A 16083-nucleotide genomic window follows, 5' to 3' on the forward strand; every position below is an offset into this window, starting at 1 on the left:
ACAAATAGGTTTGGTCATTTAATCAAGTTATGTGGTTTTCTTTCTTTAATTTCCTTTTGAGTGGCTTGCTCCTCTGCATTCTACCATACAGAACAAACTAGTGATCACTGAAGGTATATACATGAGAATAAATCATAAACAGAATTTCCACATCTTCCTATGGAGATTGCAGATTAGATTTCCATGTAATAATTGGCTGTAGCATATCTGATGGGTAGCACAGCAAATTCTGCCGTGTAGTGAACTCAGGATGACTGTAATGTGTGTTGACTGTGCTGTCTCTTAGCTTTCCCATTGGCACAGGAAAGACACTTTGGATTGTGCTTGTGTGTTTCTGTCGCTGCTTGTTGTTTGGTTTGTCTTAGGTAGTCCATGCTGGCCTTGAGCTCACTGTGCAGCCCAGGATGACCTTGAGGTCCTTCCTGATCTTCCTGTCTTCACCTAGTGCTGAGGTTTCGGGTGTGCACCACCATGCCAGCCTTCTGATACTCTTATGAGGACCACTAGACATGTGGAGACACATGCATGTTTATAAAACTGTTCCATGGCGTATACTTACAACGATCATAATTCAAAAGCCTACCTGCCCATTCTTCTCACTGTTGACTATCTGATACCCACTCGTCACACATACATTTTACAGTAGGCACTGGGAAAATGGTAGCAATAAATACAACATTTGTTGCTCTCCAATTAACAACATAAAAGAAGTGTGTAATAAAAATTCCTGGGCTATCTCAGGCCTCTAGATACACTGATAAATAATAAGTACAGAGGTATGTAAATTCTGTTCAATGACTGTTTCTTGGTTTTTCTAGTAATAGTGTAAAAAGTCTAACAAAAGAAGAATTCTAAAACGATGGAAGTTTCAGAACTTTGCAATTTGTTGATGGGCACTTTCCAAAATATATCCTGAATTTTAGCCAGACAGATATCATAAAAAAATTTCATTAAAAATAAACAAAATCAAATAAAGGCTGGTAATTTAAACAGTTTTTATGGTTTACTTTCCTTAAATTGACTCAAATATGTTTTTTAAAATCCTTGGAGTGATTTCTTACATTTGCATTCCATTCTATAGTGAAAAGAAGTAAGGTTATTGTATACACAGACATAAACAAAATTCTGCTTCTACATAAATATACAAGCTACATACACATACTTTGAAAAAGTTGGTTTAAGTTGTAGGTGTATGTGGGTTTTAAAGGCATTTAACGTTTTTCTTTCTCACAGTGAAACACAAAAGAATCACTTCACAAGTCTTATTTTTTTGCCGTCTTTCATCGTTTATGAAGAAGAAAGTTAATATTGCAATCCTAGTGGACAATAAGCAAGACCATTTTCACATGTCTCAGCAGATACGATTGCCATTATTCAACTGAATAAATCAAGGTACTAAAGCCTTCCCCAAATACACATAAGCTCTACATGGGTGTGTAAACTTCATCATTGGAGACTGAGTCTCTTAGAAACAGGAAGGAAAAACTAGTGGCTTGCCAGTTGATGATTTTGTTAAGGCAAGATCACAGTGAGTGAAAAACATTTGCTGCACAAGCCTGAAAACCTGACTTTGATCCCTAGAAACCACATTAAAAAGCCAGATGTAGAGCTGGAGAGATGGCTCAGCAGTCAAGAGCACTTGCTGCCTTGCAAAGGATCCAAGTTCAGTTCCTAGCACCCACTTCATATGGATCACAACTGGCTATAACTCCAGCTCGAAGGAATCCAAACAAACATCACCTACACACACACACACACACACACACACACACACACACACACACACACATGATGGTGGTGGTACTTTTTAAGTTGTTCACTTTATTACTATAGTTAAATGGCAGGCATGTTTCTTATTGTAAACACAAAAAAAGGAAACTTTCTTGCTTCCAGAAGGCACCAGAGACAATAGAACAAAGTCACATATGTAACTCACTCTCACATCAATACTATTTCAGTAACCAAGGACAATACTCATATTATCAAACACTGGGAAAATAAGCTACTGAGAAATTAGAATTTAAGAATGTATCTTCAGTTAAAAGGTCTTGGAAGAAGCATTTGCTCTTATAGAGGAGCCAGGTTTGATTCCTAGCACCCACATGGTAGATCATAACTATTCTTAATTCCAGTCCCAGGGAATCCATGAGCACCATGAATCTTCTGGCTTCCATGAGCACCAGAGCATATGTGTACTTACAGGAAAAGCATCCATACACACAAAGTAAAAATAAATAAATCTTTCTTTAAGAGGGGTTGGGGGAAGAGAACGTCAAGTTTGTTGATTTCGAAAAGCTATGCTTGTATTTTCATTTCCTTTGAAACAATGGCATATTTTGTTTTCATCACTTCATATATGTCCTTTGCTAAAGAATTTAGAGATCAAATTAAAATTCATTAAGTTGAAATTTTGGAGGTACTTAGAAGGACTTCATTGGAAACAGAAAATGTTCAGTTTGAAAACGATTCTGTGAATTTTCACCATATCTTTAAAAGCCACTTGATTTTCCTTGAGAAAATGAAGTAAAACGTGCAAAGGCATTCATTCAATAGATTTTCCACAGACTGACAGAAAAGAATCCACCCAACGGAGATGGGACCACTGGGTACTGTGAACAGACACACACACAAACACACACACAAAGCTCAGAAAAATTGAGAAGCATGTGGTCACATGAGAAATAAAGCTTAAGCTGATTCATTAAAACCTCTACTGATCAAGAAGAACTCATTGAATTAAGGAAACAACTATGCAGTATGGGAGAAAATAAATGCAATGAGATAGAAGTTAAATATCATCATTTACATTTAAAAGGGGCTTCACCTGTCCTAATGCTTAAGAATATGACCAGAGAATATAACCATGATACTTTCAGGATTATTGGATTGTCAAAAAGCAGGAGCATCAAGTTACTCTAGCAAAGGTATCCTAAATGCAATCTATGGGACAAAAACCTGCCCTCCACAGGAAGATGAGAACCACTGGAAGATGGTCTTTCTATTAACTTAATATACAATTTCTCAAAAAGGCCTTTGGTAACCAGCTTGAGTCTAGCCTAGCAGACTTTCTTGGAAGAACTTGAAAGATGGCCACAGTCTTGGTAGCACTTTGAAAATTTCTTTGAATATTCCTCCTAAAAGGAAGCCCAATAGAAACAAAGACACCTGTGCTTGAGATGGACAAAATGTCTACCTGACTTCTTGGCAGCCATGTTTTTCCTCTGCTTCAGGCCCAAGTCAGAAGCCAGATGCTGAAGACAATCTCCAGAAGGTAGTTTGTGGGAAGCAAACTTCCCTCTATCTCCCCACCACACACGAAGTAAATGAGGACATCTGAAAGAACACTCACTGAAGGACAACCTTACATATTTTCCATTAGCAATGAGAAATGCCTCCACACCAAGAGCTGGGATTTCTCCCTCTGACCACAGGCTAGGAAATTCAGGCCTCCTGTGAGCCTACGTTTGATGTTGCTGACCACTGCATATTCCTTGTCTCCATTGCAAAAAAGCATGGCATTTCCTCTTGGCTCCACTGCTGTTGAGTGACTATGGTATTGCCTCTGTGGAAGCAGGACAGAATTACAGTGTTGCAAAAGTGCATTTAAAATGGAGCCAATCATAAATTGTTTTCATCTTAAATTTATTTGGTCTGCCTTTTAAGATAATATTGAATGTTTCCATTTGTGTTTTATTGTCCTTCAGGAAATATTTAAGTGCTTATGCTGAAGTGTAGTCAAATTACAATTAAGATATGTTTTTATAAAAATTAACTCTTTAAATATGACATGATACATTGATTATTATTTATTCTGCTCTAGACAGCGTAAAAATGGCATTTTGAACTTGAATTTACAAATCTCTAAAGCTAAACTGTAGTGATAGTTTTCTATGAACAATTCAGCAAATAGAGACTTTTTAAACTCTCAGAATTATGTCTAATTCTGAGACATTTATTTATTTAAATATTATAACTATTAATTATTATTATTAATTATGAGAAAAATAAAATAGCATATCTACTTATATGAACTTTAATTCATTTTAAGGTAAGTATGAATTGGCTACTTGTGTCTAACCCTTTGGTATGTCCTACAAGGTATCAAATATATGTACATACACACATGAGTATTATAAATGCTATAGATACCTAGAACCTTTGCTCAGATGAAGCCTGTGGTAGCTCAGTAACCAACTGGTTTCCCATAGTAAGGGGAACAGGGACTATTTCTGAAATGAACTCAATAGCAGGCTCTTTGGCTTTCCCACCCCCCAAGGGAGGAGCAGTCCTGCTAGGCCACAGAGGAGGACTTTGCAGCCAGTCCTGAAGATACCTGATAAAACAGGGTTAGATGAAAGGGGAGGAGGTCCTCCCCAATCAGTGGACTTGGAAAGGGGCAGGGAGGAGATGAGGGAGGGAGGGTGGGATTGGGAGGGAATAAGGGAGCAGGATACAGCTGGGATACAGAGTTAATAAAAATGTAACTAATAATAAAAAAATTAAATTTAATTTAAAAATAAATAAATAAATGCTATAGATACATTCTCATGTAATAGATAACTCATACTCTTGAGTTAGAAAGGATGATCATCTAAATTTTTTCTGCTTTCCATAGCTTGCACTTGTGTTTAAGTTTCACAGCATTGCCTCAGGAAGCACATGGTTAGCTTCTCTTCTTCCCTACCAAATGGAATCAAGTTATCTTCACTAACCCTCCCTTAGAAGCACAGTAGAACATGAGCATAAGTTGCTGATGTTACATATTCATCTCGCAAACATTCAACCTTCACAACATTTTCCCCCGGTTTGAAAGCATTACTAACCTTTATTTGATTTAGGAATCAGACCCATAGGAAGTGTAAACAAATTTATCCTCAGATACACAGCTTTCAGATGGCACAGCTAGGATGCAAACCCAGAAGACCTGGGTTCTAAGTCAACCCAGTCATGCACTAGGCCAGCCTGGGCTTGCTGAAGAAAAGGCAAAGGCATGTTATGATTGAGGTTAGTGCCAACAGCTACTATGTTGTGTGCCAGTGTCGCCAAAATCTTCCTTTGGCCCCAGGCTGGCTCTTTCTGACCACTTAAGTGCCTCGAAGGCTCTAGTGTCTGGCTAACCTGTCACACACTTGACATGAAAGGTTTCTGTCAGGGGCTCGTTAGGGACAATGACAACTGTTTTTTCTAATGTACATGGGTTTATTTACAGAAGTCTGCTGCCCATAAAGAAACCTCCATAGTCCTAACAGTATAATTAAGCAGTGATCTTGTAATCATACTCTTCCCCAGAAGAATTATCTGCCTTTTCACGAAAAAAGGGAATTATCTCAAGTAAGACAGTCTCTGAAAGAGAATCCACACTAAAATTAAAAAGGATGTATAACCTGAAGTCATAAGCAACAGCATATAATAAATCTACAAAACCCTGGCCTCTCGCCACCATGACATGGTAAAGCTGTGACTGAAAATTTAGCCTGTGTGTTCTCTCAATAGGGAAAAGCTGCCCATCATGAGCTGAGCAGGAGGTTAGCTCAGCAGAGAGAACCTGTCCAATATCCACATTTGTTTGCTGTCCTGGGCTGGAATCTGTTCATGGTTCACAGGTGAAGGCCCCTGACTCTCCCCTTGTTTCGGAGGCTCCCACTTATCTCTGATTTATGACAAATGACTTGCTAGTCAATAAATCTCCATAGCTTTGGCAACTATCATATAATTCTGTCAGCACTTACAGGCAGAGTTTAAGATGGCCAGGAAGAGCCAGCCTGCAGGTCAGAGAATCTGCTCCTCGGGAGAAAGAAAAGTAAACAGAGAAGGTTTTCTCATCTGCTGTTTACATATACTTTGGAGAGGGAAGCTGAATCAATCACAGGTCTCAGAGAAGTGCCTCAGAATCAAGCTTTGCTCTGGGAAAAACAAAAGGTGTATTAAGATGGGCCTCAGAGAGCCACATAGCAGGCCCCCACAGGGACTTACAGCAGTGCCAACAGCAACTACATGAAGGAAAATGCTAAGTAGGGTGACTCTAGGGTCAAAGTAAGGTCAAGGAAATGGGAGATGGTGGGGGGGAAGAAAAAAAATTCTCACTTTGAGAATCACTTTCCTGAGTTTAGACTAATTACATTATTCAGAAAACTAAAAATATAAACACAAAGGTAGATTGCAGAGACCCTTCTTCCATGACACAACTGTGACGTTAGAAAAAGCCTTCCTGACATGCAAAAAAAGGAAAGCCCTGAAAGACACAGGAAGCCATTGTACCAGGCGATTCATGACTCTAACGAGGAAAGAAACCAAACCATTAGACAATCAAATAAATAAATCTATAAACATTCTAAATCAAAAGATAAGAGCAGTTAATAAATGACCAGATGAATATTTCCCCAGTATCAAGTACAAAACCTACACATTAGTGAGCTAGTTCCCACATAGAGAATAAAAAGAAAAAAAGGGTATGCACACATGAATTGGAGATAGTAAACTACAGACGGAAAGAAGTCCTATAGCTGGAAGAACCTGTGTGTAAGTCTAGCCTCTGCTGTTTCCTAGCCAGATAACACGAGGTCAGTTAAATTCTTTGTTAAGGAAACAGATCAATATTCCTGAGTGAAAATAGCCCTAACTCATGAGGTAATTTCAAAATCTTCTGGCATAACTGTGGTGTGTATGAAATTTTCATGGTTTCAAGGAAAAACCCTTTAAATGAACTCCTAATTATATTTGTCAATGTTTTAATTAAATAGTGCTCTAAGCAAGTTCTGTTATACCAAAGTCTCTAGGCCCACAGACAAAATTTCTACCATTTATAACATCCATGTGGAGTCTTCAAAAGCATTCCAATAGAACCTCTCACGTCATCCATCAGTTACTTTGAAAACAAGCAGACCTTTCAGAATGACATCCAGTCTTCTGGTCACCTTTGATCTTTATCTGGGCTACAGTCACCACAGCAATCACAGCCCTCCATTGTCTTCTCAGGTAACAGCCTAGTGTGCTGAGAAAAATGTAAATTTTCCTCTATCTCTCCAACTACATTGCAAAACTGAATCCCTTTATTGTCTTGGTGCAGTGGGAAGAAGGGAGAAGCTGAGCAGTAGAGATAAATTATATCCCTATTTTCCATTAATACCCATGAAAATTTCCAAAAGTTGATTTTACTCCTTCGTATATGAGATGGAACCCCTGTACTAAAGTGAGAAGAACAGCAGGCGTAACATCAGAAGTGAGAAAAAGCACCCCTCATTGACTATGAGATGGATATGACATGACCCAATCACAAGATTTTCATAAAGCTTTATAAATGTTAACAGTTTCACATGCTTTACAAACATTAAAGGTTATGTGTTGAACATGCGTGTGGCATATAAAAATGTGTGTGTACTTATTCATGGTACACATGAGCAATTCAATGCAATGAAGATTTAATTCTAGTCTGCCCACAGAACTTAACTGCTTAGTTGCCATGTTGACTGAGTAAGTAATTTAATAATTCTGATCTTTGATTTCTCCTGCTAGAGTAAAAATCATTATAATATCTACTTCACAAGATCATCCTCTCTACCACCTGGGTAGATTGCTAAAGTGTACTTGGCATACTTCTCAGAGTACAATGGTTGTTCACACCCGCTGTACAACTTAGCAGTAAATGAGTCACAATAGCAAGTACTTTACCAATGTTAACAGTTTGGGGCTGGAGAGATAGCTCTTTACATCACTTACTATTATAATCCATGTCTGGGAAGCCAAGAACCTAAGATGTTAAACGACTTGCCCACAATTCTACAGTTAAAGGAAGAATTACAATTATAATCCTCAGAATTCTACACCAGGATTTATACAACTGACCATAATGTATTATACTAAAATTTCCCTGAATTTTTTAGGAAAGAAGAAAACTTTTTTCTCATTATTTTTTATTTTTATTTTATTTTATTAATTATACTTTATTCACTTTGTATCCCCCATTAGCTCCTCCCTCCTCCCCTCTGGATCCCACTCTCCCTCCCCTTCTTCACGTTTGCCCCTCCCAAGTCCACTAATAAGGGAGGTCCTCCTCTCCTTCCTTCTGATTTTAGTATATGAGATCACATCAGGAGTGGCTGCATTGTCATCTTCTGTGGCCTGGTAAGGCTGCTCCCCCCTCAGGGGGAGGTGATCAAAAAGCAGGCCAATCAGATTATGTCAGAGGCAGTCCCTGTTCCCATTACTATGTAACCCACTTGGACACTGAACTGCCATGGCTATATCTGTGCAGGGGTTCTAGTTTATCTCCATGCATGGTACTTGGTTGGAGTATGAGTCTCTGGGAAGAACTCTGTGTTCAAATTTTCTGGTTCTGTTGATCTCCTTGTGAAGCTCCTGTCCACTCCAGATCTTACTATTTCCCACTTCTTACATAAGATTCCATGCATTCTGCCCAACAGTTGGCCATCAGTCTCAGCATCTGCTTTGATAGTCTGCAGGGCAGAGCCTTTCAGAGGCCCTCCATGGTGGGTTCTAGCTTGTTTCCTGTTTTCTTCTTCTGATGTCTATCTTCTTTGCCTTTTGGGATGGGAATTGAGCATTTTAGTAAGAGTCCTCCCTCTTGATTAGTTTCTTTAGGTGTACAGATTTTAGTAGGTTTATCCTATATTATATGTCTATATTAGTGAGTATATACCATGTGTGTCTTTCTGCTTCTGGGACAGCTCACTCAGGATGATCCTTTCCAGGTCCCACCATTTACCTGCAAATTTCATGATTTCCTTATTTTCATTGCAGAGTAATACTCCATTGTGTAGATGTACCACAATTTCTGCATCCATTCTTCAGTTGAGGGGTATCTGGGCTGTTTCCAGCTTCTGGCTATTACAAATAAAGCTGCTACAAACATGGTTGAGCAAATGTCCTTATTGTGTACTTGAGCCTCTTTTGGATATATGCCTAGGAGTGGTATGGCTGGATCTTGAGGAAGTGCTATTCCTAGTTGTCTGAGAAAGCACCAGATTGATTTCCAGAGTGGTTGTACAAGTTTATATTCCCACCAGCAGTGGAGGAGGGTTCCCCTTTCTTCACAACCTCTCTAGCATGTGTTGTCACTTGAGTTTTTCATCTTGGCCATTCTGATGGGCGTAAGGTGAAATCTCAGGGTCATTTTGATCTGCATTTCCCTGATGGCTAATGAGGTTGAGCATTTCTTTAAGGGTTTCTCTGCCATTCGATATTCCTCTGCAGAGAATTCTCTGTTTAGCTCTGTACCCCATTTTTAATTGGATTATTTGATTGTTTTGCTGTTTAATTTCTTGAGTTCTTTATATATACTGGAAATTAGCCCTCTGTCAGATATAGGGTTGGTGAAGATTCTTTCCCAATCTGTAGGCTGTCGTTTTCTTCTGAAGACAGTGTCCTTTGCTTTACAGAAGCTTTTCAGTTTCATGAGGTCCCATTTATTGATTGTTGCTCTTAGAGTCTGTGCTGTTGGTGTTCTGTTCAGGAAGTTGTCTCCTGTACCAGTGAGTTCTAGGGCCTTCCCCACTTTTTCTTCTAACAGATTTAATATGTCTGGTTTTATGTTGAGGTTTTTGATCCACTTGGACTTTAGTTTTGTGCAGGGTGATAAGTATGGATCTATTTGCATTTTTCTACATGTAGACATCCAGTTGGACCAGCACCATTTGTTGAAGATGCTATCTCCTTTCCATTGTATGGTTTTGGCATCTTTGTCAAAGATCAGGTGTCCATAAGTGTGTGGGTTTATTTCTGGGTGTTCTGTTCGGTTCCATTGATCCACCATTCTGTTTCTATGCCAGTACCATGCAGTTTTTATTACTGTTGCTCTATAGAATAGCTTGAGATCAGGGATGGAGATACCTCCAGAAGATCTTTTATTGTAGAGGATTGTTTTAGCAATTCTGGCTTTCTTGTTATTCCATATGAAGTTGAGAATTTTTCTTTCCAGGTCTGTAAAGAATTGTGTTGGTAATTTGATGGGAATTGCATTGAATCTGTAGATTGCTTTTGGTCAGATGGCCATTTTTACTATGTTAATCCTGCCAAGCCATGAGCATGGGAGATCTTTCCATCTTCTCATATATTCTTCTAATTCTTTAGAAGAAAACATTTTAAAATTTTTTCATTGGACATGGAGAGCTGGGCTTATCAGCTGAGACTACTCTTCCAGGGTTCAATCCTCAGCAGCAACATGGTGGTTCACAACCATCTGTAATTCTAATTCCGGGGGCTCTGACTCCACTTTCATGCCTCTCTGTGTTCTGAACGTACATGGTGCACAAACACCCATGCATGCAAAACACTCCTATGCATAAAATAAATTAATTAATTTTAAAAATCTTATGATTTCTTTCGAAATATTTATCAGGTTACGTCAGTTATTGAGCGGACAACACAGTGTCTCAGAGAGTTTATAAACACTCTAAGTAACTACGCAAGAAGGCGATAAGCCATGTGCAGAAAATAGTTGGCACACTCAACCATGCTCACATGGCATGCCACTGAAAGTGGTCTTGCCAAAGACTGAGCAGGAATGATGGGATATTTGGGGTCAGCAGAGTGAGCCTGGAACGGTGAGCAAGAATAAATGACTGAGAAAAAAAAAACCCAGAGAACAATCCTGAGGGAGAATCTTACAAGAAAAGAATGCAGTCAGGAAGGCCAAGGCTCACAGCAGGAAATGCATGGCCTGGCTCATATTTTCCCTTGGGGATATCCTTCCAGTCTCCACTTGACTGTGAGAATTCATGAAAGCCTTTGTTGTCTATCAACCATTGGAACCAGTCATCTGGGCTTGGAGTCACAGGAGAAGACTGGCAAACTTACTTGTCCACATTTTGAAATATTGATATATTAAGTACAAATAGCTTTTATTATCTTATTGCATATCTTATTAAATTTTCCACCATATATCTTTGCCTTTCAAAACAAGTTATATATTCCAGAAATTGGACTAGTTTTAAAACAGTAGAGTCCTCAGGAGCATTGGAGATATGCTAGTGTCCACAAGACTTGCTCCATCTGCTCCAGAACAACTTCAAAGCACACTGCTCAGTGTTATATGAGAAACATGCTTTGATCATAATTCATAACAACACGAGAGTATAACATGCTAGACAAACTGTATGAGAACAGTGTTCACCAGTGTGTGTGGCATCCAGAATGAGCACCTGCTATCTTCTTCTATTCCTCTCCACCTTGTTCTTCTAAGGCAAGGTCCCTCCCTAAAGCTGGGACTTGCCTGTGTTTGGGCTGGGTGGAAACTAACCAGAAGTCCTCCTTCTACACTCTATCCTCCCTGCCAGGATTACAAGCCTGCAAGGCACCACATGCAGCTTGTTACGTGGGTGCTGAGATGGAAAGCTAGTCTTCTTCCCTGTTCACCAGATACTCTTAACTGCAGCCCCTAGAACATTACTTAATGGAGCAATATACCAAGAGTTATTGCGTGACAAAGATTGAAAGGTAAGACTATGACAAGCCCTCAACTCCAGCAGGCATTAACGTGGAAGCCTGCCTGTCAAACCTGCCAGAGAAGCAAGTAGGCCAGTGAAGCAGGTAGGTGAGCTTCTGTCCTTCACTCTCCCTCCTTTGCTCCAAATCCAATCTCCAAGTGTCATCTCCAGCTTTGTAGAAGACTACCTGTTGTGGCCTCATTCTACGCGCCAGTTTCCAGGAGACTAAGCAGATCCTGGTGAAACACCCTGCTTTACTACCTCCTATAGACCTCGTCAGTGTCCTGCCTCTAGCCCATTCTCACTACTAAGCATCAGTTCCTAATACCTAAAAACATTGTGCCTGTATCCCTAGTAGTTTCACCTAGCAGGATCCCAGAGGCATTCCTTACTATGCAACACACAGCCCCTCCATTCTGCTAAGAACCAGGGAAGGCAACAGTGGAAAAAAACATTCACCCGACAAAGACAAGACCTATCAGCAGTTAGAATTATAATTATTCCAAGCCCAGATGCCTAGACGCTGGTGTAAAAGCACAATCAAAAGCAGCCAGGGCAATATGTCCCCACCAGAGCCCAAGAAACCTACTACAGAGGACTCTTAGAAATGGAGCATAATTGAAGCTCAAGACAATGACCTAAAAATAGCCTTTATGAATATCATAAAGGTCCTTAAGGAGAAAAATTCATAAATCTATAAAGGAAATCTACGAAAACACAGGGGAAGGAAGTGAATAAAACAGTTCAAGTCCTGAAAATGGAAATAGATTCAATAAAGAAAACCTAAATTAGAGGAAATCAGGAAATGAAAAATTTAGGAACATGAACAGGAAACTCAGATGCAAGCCTAACAACAGAGTATAACAGATGGAAGAAAGTATCTCGGGCACTGAAGATAAGATAGAAGAAATGGACACCTCAGTCAAAAGAAATGTTATATTTAAAAAATTCAGGCACAAACCATCCAGGAAATCTGGTATCAAACATACAAATAATAGAAATAGAGGAAGAAGAAAAAACCCAGGTCAAAGGCATAGAAAACATTTTAAACAGAATCGTAGAAGAAAATGTCTGTAACCGAAAGGAGGTATCTATCAAAGAAGGTACAAAATGCATCTAGAACACTAGATACCTGGACCAGAAAAGAAATTACTCTTAGCAGACAACAATCAAAACACTTAACATATAGAACAAAGAAAATTAAAAGCTTCAAGAAAAAAAAAGGCCAAGTAACATATTGGCAGACCTATTGGAATAAGAGCTGTGGTGGTTTGAACAAGAATGTCACCTATAGACTCAGATATTTGAATGCCTACAGAATGGCCTTCAGAGATGTAACCTTGTTGGAGTAGGTGTGGTCTTGTCAGAGGAAGTGTCATTGGGGGTAGGCTTTGAGTCTCAAATGCCCAAGTCAGACTCAGTGGTTTTCTTTCTGCCTGTGGATCAGAAGTAGAACTCTCAGCTACTCTCTTTCCAGCACCATGTCTGCCTGCATGCTACCATGCTTTCCACAAAGACAATAATGTGTTAATGAAGCTATAAGCCAACCCCAATTATATGTTTTCCTTTATAGCAGTTGCCTTAGGCATGGTGTCTCTTCACAGCAATACAAACTCTAACTAAGACAATATTTGAGTTCTAATGGAGATGTTTAGAGGTAGAAGGCTTGGGACAAATATTCTACTAACTCTTAATAGATCATGGATGTCAGCTCAGATAACTCTATCCAACAAAATGATGGAGAAAGAAAGACACTCCAAGACAAAAACAAATTTAAACAGTATCTACCTGTAAATCCCATCCTACAGAAGGCACTAAGAAAAACTTTAACCTAAAGTGGTAAACCACACCCAAGAAAACACAAAGAGTAAATAATCCTATGCCCCGAAATAAAAAGAAGGGAAAAAACACCTCCAGAGCAAAATAGGAGGAATCAACAAACACTGCTCATTGATTACTGTGGACACTAATGGTCTCAAATTCCCCAATAAAAAGCAGCAGACTAAAAATGTTCACTTATCATTGACCTGTGCAGATCTTGTCTCTTGGACCTGGGGATCTGAGGACCTGAGAGAACGGGGCAGACTACAGGCTAATGCTGTAGACAACCTTACTTCAATTTCAGTGCACTATTATACAAGAACACAACAAAGAAAGCAATGATCCAAGGAAGGTTGTTTGAGTTTAAAAAAACATCATTAGAAAACATGCATATAAACACTAGTAAGCACATACTAAATATTGACAGAGCAGCTGTTTCCCAGAGCTTTCTCAGGATAGACCAATTTAAACATAATTACCTGTCACATACTATGATTATAGCTAGGAAAGGATGAAGAGAAGGCGAAAGGCTATATCCAAGTTCAGGATACACCATCAACCACAACAGAAACAACAGGAAGCTTAGAAGGTCATGGAAACTGAACAACTCTCTACTGAATAAAAAAAAAAAAAATGGATCAAGAAATAAATTAAGAAAGAATTTAAAACCTTCTAAAATTAAAATGAATACACAATATACCCAAACTTATGGGATTCAATGAAGGCAGTTCTAAGAGGAAAGTTCATAGCAAAAAAAAGTGCTTACATAAAGAAATTGGAGAGCCCTCATACTACTAACTTAACTGCATGCCTGAAAGCTCTAAAACAATAGTAAAAAAAAAAAAAAAAAATTACGCCCCAAAGGATTAAGTGGCAAGAAATAATCAAACTCAGGGCAGAAATAAAAAATGAAAACAAAACAAAAAAAAAAACATAGAATCAATAAAACAAAGAGTTGGTTCAGTGAGAAAATCAACAAGGTAGACAGCCCTTATTGAAATTAACTAAAAGGCAAAATTTGAGTGAAAAGGGGGACATAACAACAGACACCAAGGACATCCAAAAAACAATTAGAATATATTTTAAAAACCTATACTCAACCAAACTGGAAAATTTACATATAATAATCATTTTCAAGACCAGATAAGCAACTTAAACAAGCCTATAACCCCTAGAGAAATAGAACCAGTCATTAAAAATCTCCCAACCAAAAAAAAAAAAAAAAAAAAAAAAAAGAAAATGCCCAGGACCAGATGGTTTTACAGCAGATTTATAGCAGACTTTCAAACATGTGTTAATGTCAATATAACACAAAATATTTCCCAAAATATAAACAGATAGAAACAGGAGGGATATTGTCCAATTAATTTATGAGGCCACAGTTACCCTGATATACAAACCACATATAGATTCAACAAAGAAAGAGAATCACAGACCAATTTCCCTTATAAAATAGATGCAAAAATACTCAGTAAAATACTTTCAAACTGAATCCAAGAACATGTCAAAAATATCACCTACCATGACCAAGATACTTGGATGGTTAAACATATATAAATCTATAAATGTAACCTATTACATTTATAAACAAACTTAAAGAAAAAAATACATGATCATCTCATTAGATGTAAAAAGGCCTTTGACAAAATCCAACATCTCTTCCTGATAAAAGTCCTGGAACGATTACAGATAAAAGGGACATACCTTAACATAATAAAGGCAGCTTACAACAAGTCTATACTCAACAAACATTAATTTAAATGAAGAAAAACTCAAAGCAATTCCACTGTAATCAGGAATAAGACAAGATTGTCCATTCTCCATACCTATACATAGTACTTGAAGTCTAAACTATCGCGATAGCACAGTTGAAGGACATCAAGGGGATACAAATTGCAAGAGAAGTAAATGTACCTTTATTTGCAGATGTTATGATAGTTTACTAAGTGGCCCTAACAGTTCTGCCAGGAAACTCCTACAGCTGATGTTCACTTTCAGCAGAAGAGCAGGAATTAAGTCATAAAAAGCAGTAGCCTTCCCATGTACAAATGACAAATGGGCTGAGAAAGAAATCAGGAAAACACCCTTCACAAGAGCCTCAAATAATATGTCATAACCTCAGGAAACTAACCAAACAAGTGAAAGACCTGTATGATAAAACCGTTAAGACATTAAAGAAAGAAATTGAAGAAGATGTCAGAAGATAGATCTCCCATGCTCATGGATTGATAGGATCAACCTAGGAAAAGTGGTTATTCTTCCAAAACCAATCTATACATTCAATGCAATCCCCATGGAACACAATTCTTCAAAGATCTTGAAATTACAATTTTCAGGTTTGTATGGAAACAGAAAAGCACCAACAACAAATAAATAAATAAAAATAAATTAAAAAAAAAAAACAGGAGCGCTAAAACAATCAAAGAACTTCTGGAGGTTTCACCAACCCCAACCACAAATTGTAATACAAAGCTATAGTAATAAGAATTGTGCACACAATAGTAATAAAAACTGCATGGTATTGGCATAAAAACAGAAAAGAGGATCAATGGAACCGCATAGAAGACCCAGAAATAAACCCACACACCTATGAATACTCGATTTTTGACAAAGAAGCCAAAACCATTCAATGGAAAAAAGACAGCATCTTCAACAAAATGGTGCTGGTCCAACTGGATGTCTACATGCAAAAAAATGAAAATAGATCCATATTTATCACCCTGGACAAAACTAAAGTCCAAGTGGATCAAAGACCTCAATATAAAACCAGATACTCTAAATCTGTTAGAAGAAAAAGTGGGGAACAGCCTAGAACTCATTG

This window comes from Psammomys obesus, unplaced genomic scaffold (assembly GCF_907164565.1).
Source record: "Psammomys obesus unplaced genomic scaffold, mPsaObe1.curated_primary_1811, whole genome shotgun sequence".
In the NCBI taxonomy this organism is placed as follows: domain Eukaryota; kingdom Metazoa; phylum Chordata; class Mammalia; order Rodentia; family Muridae; genus Psammomys; species Psammomys obesus.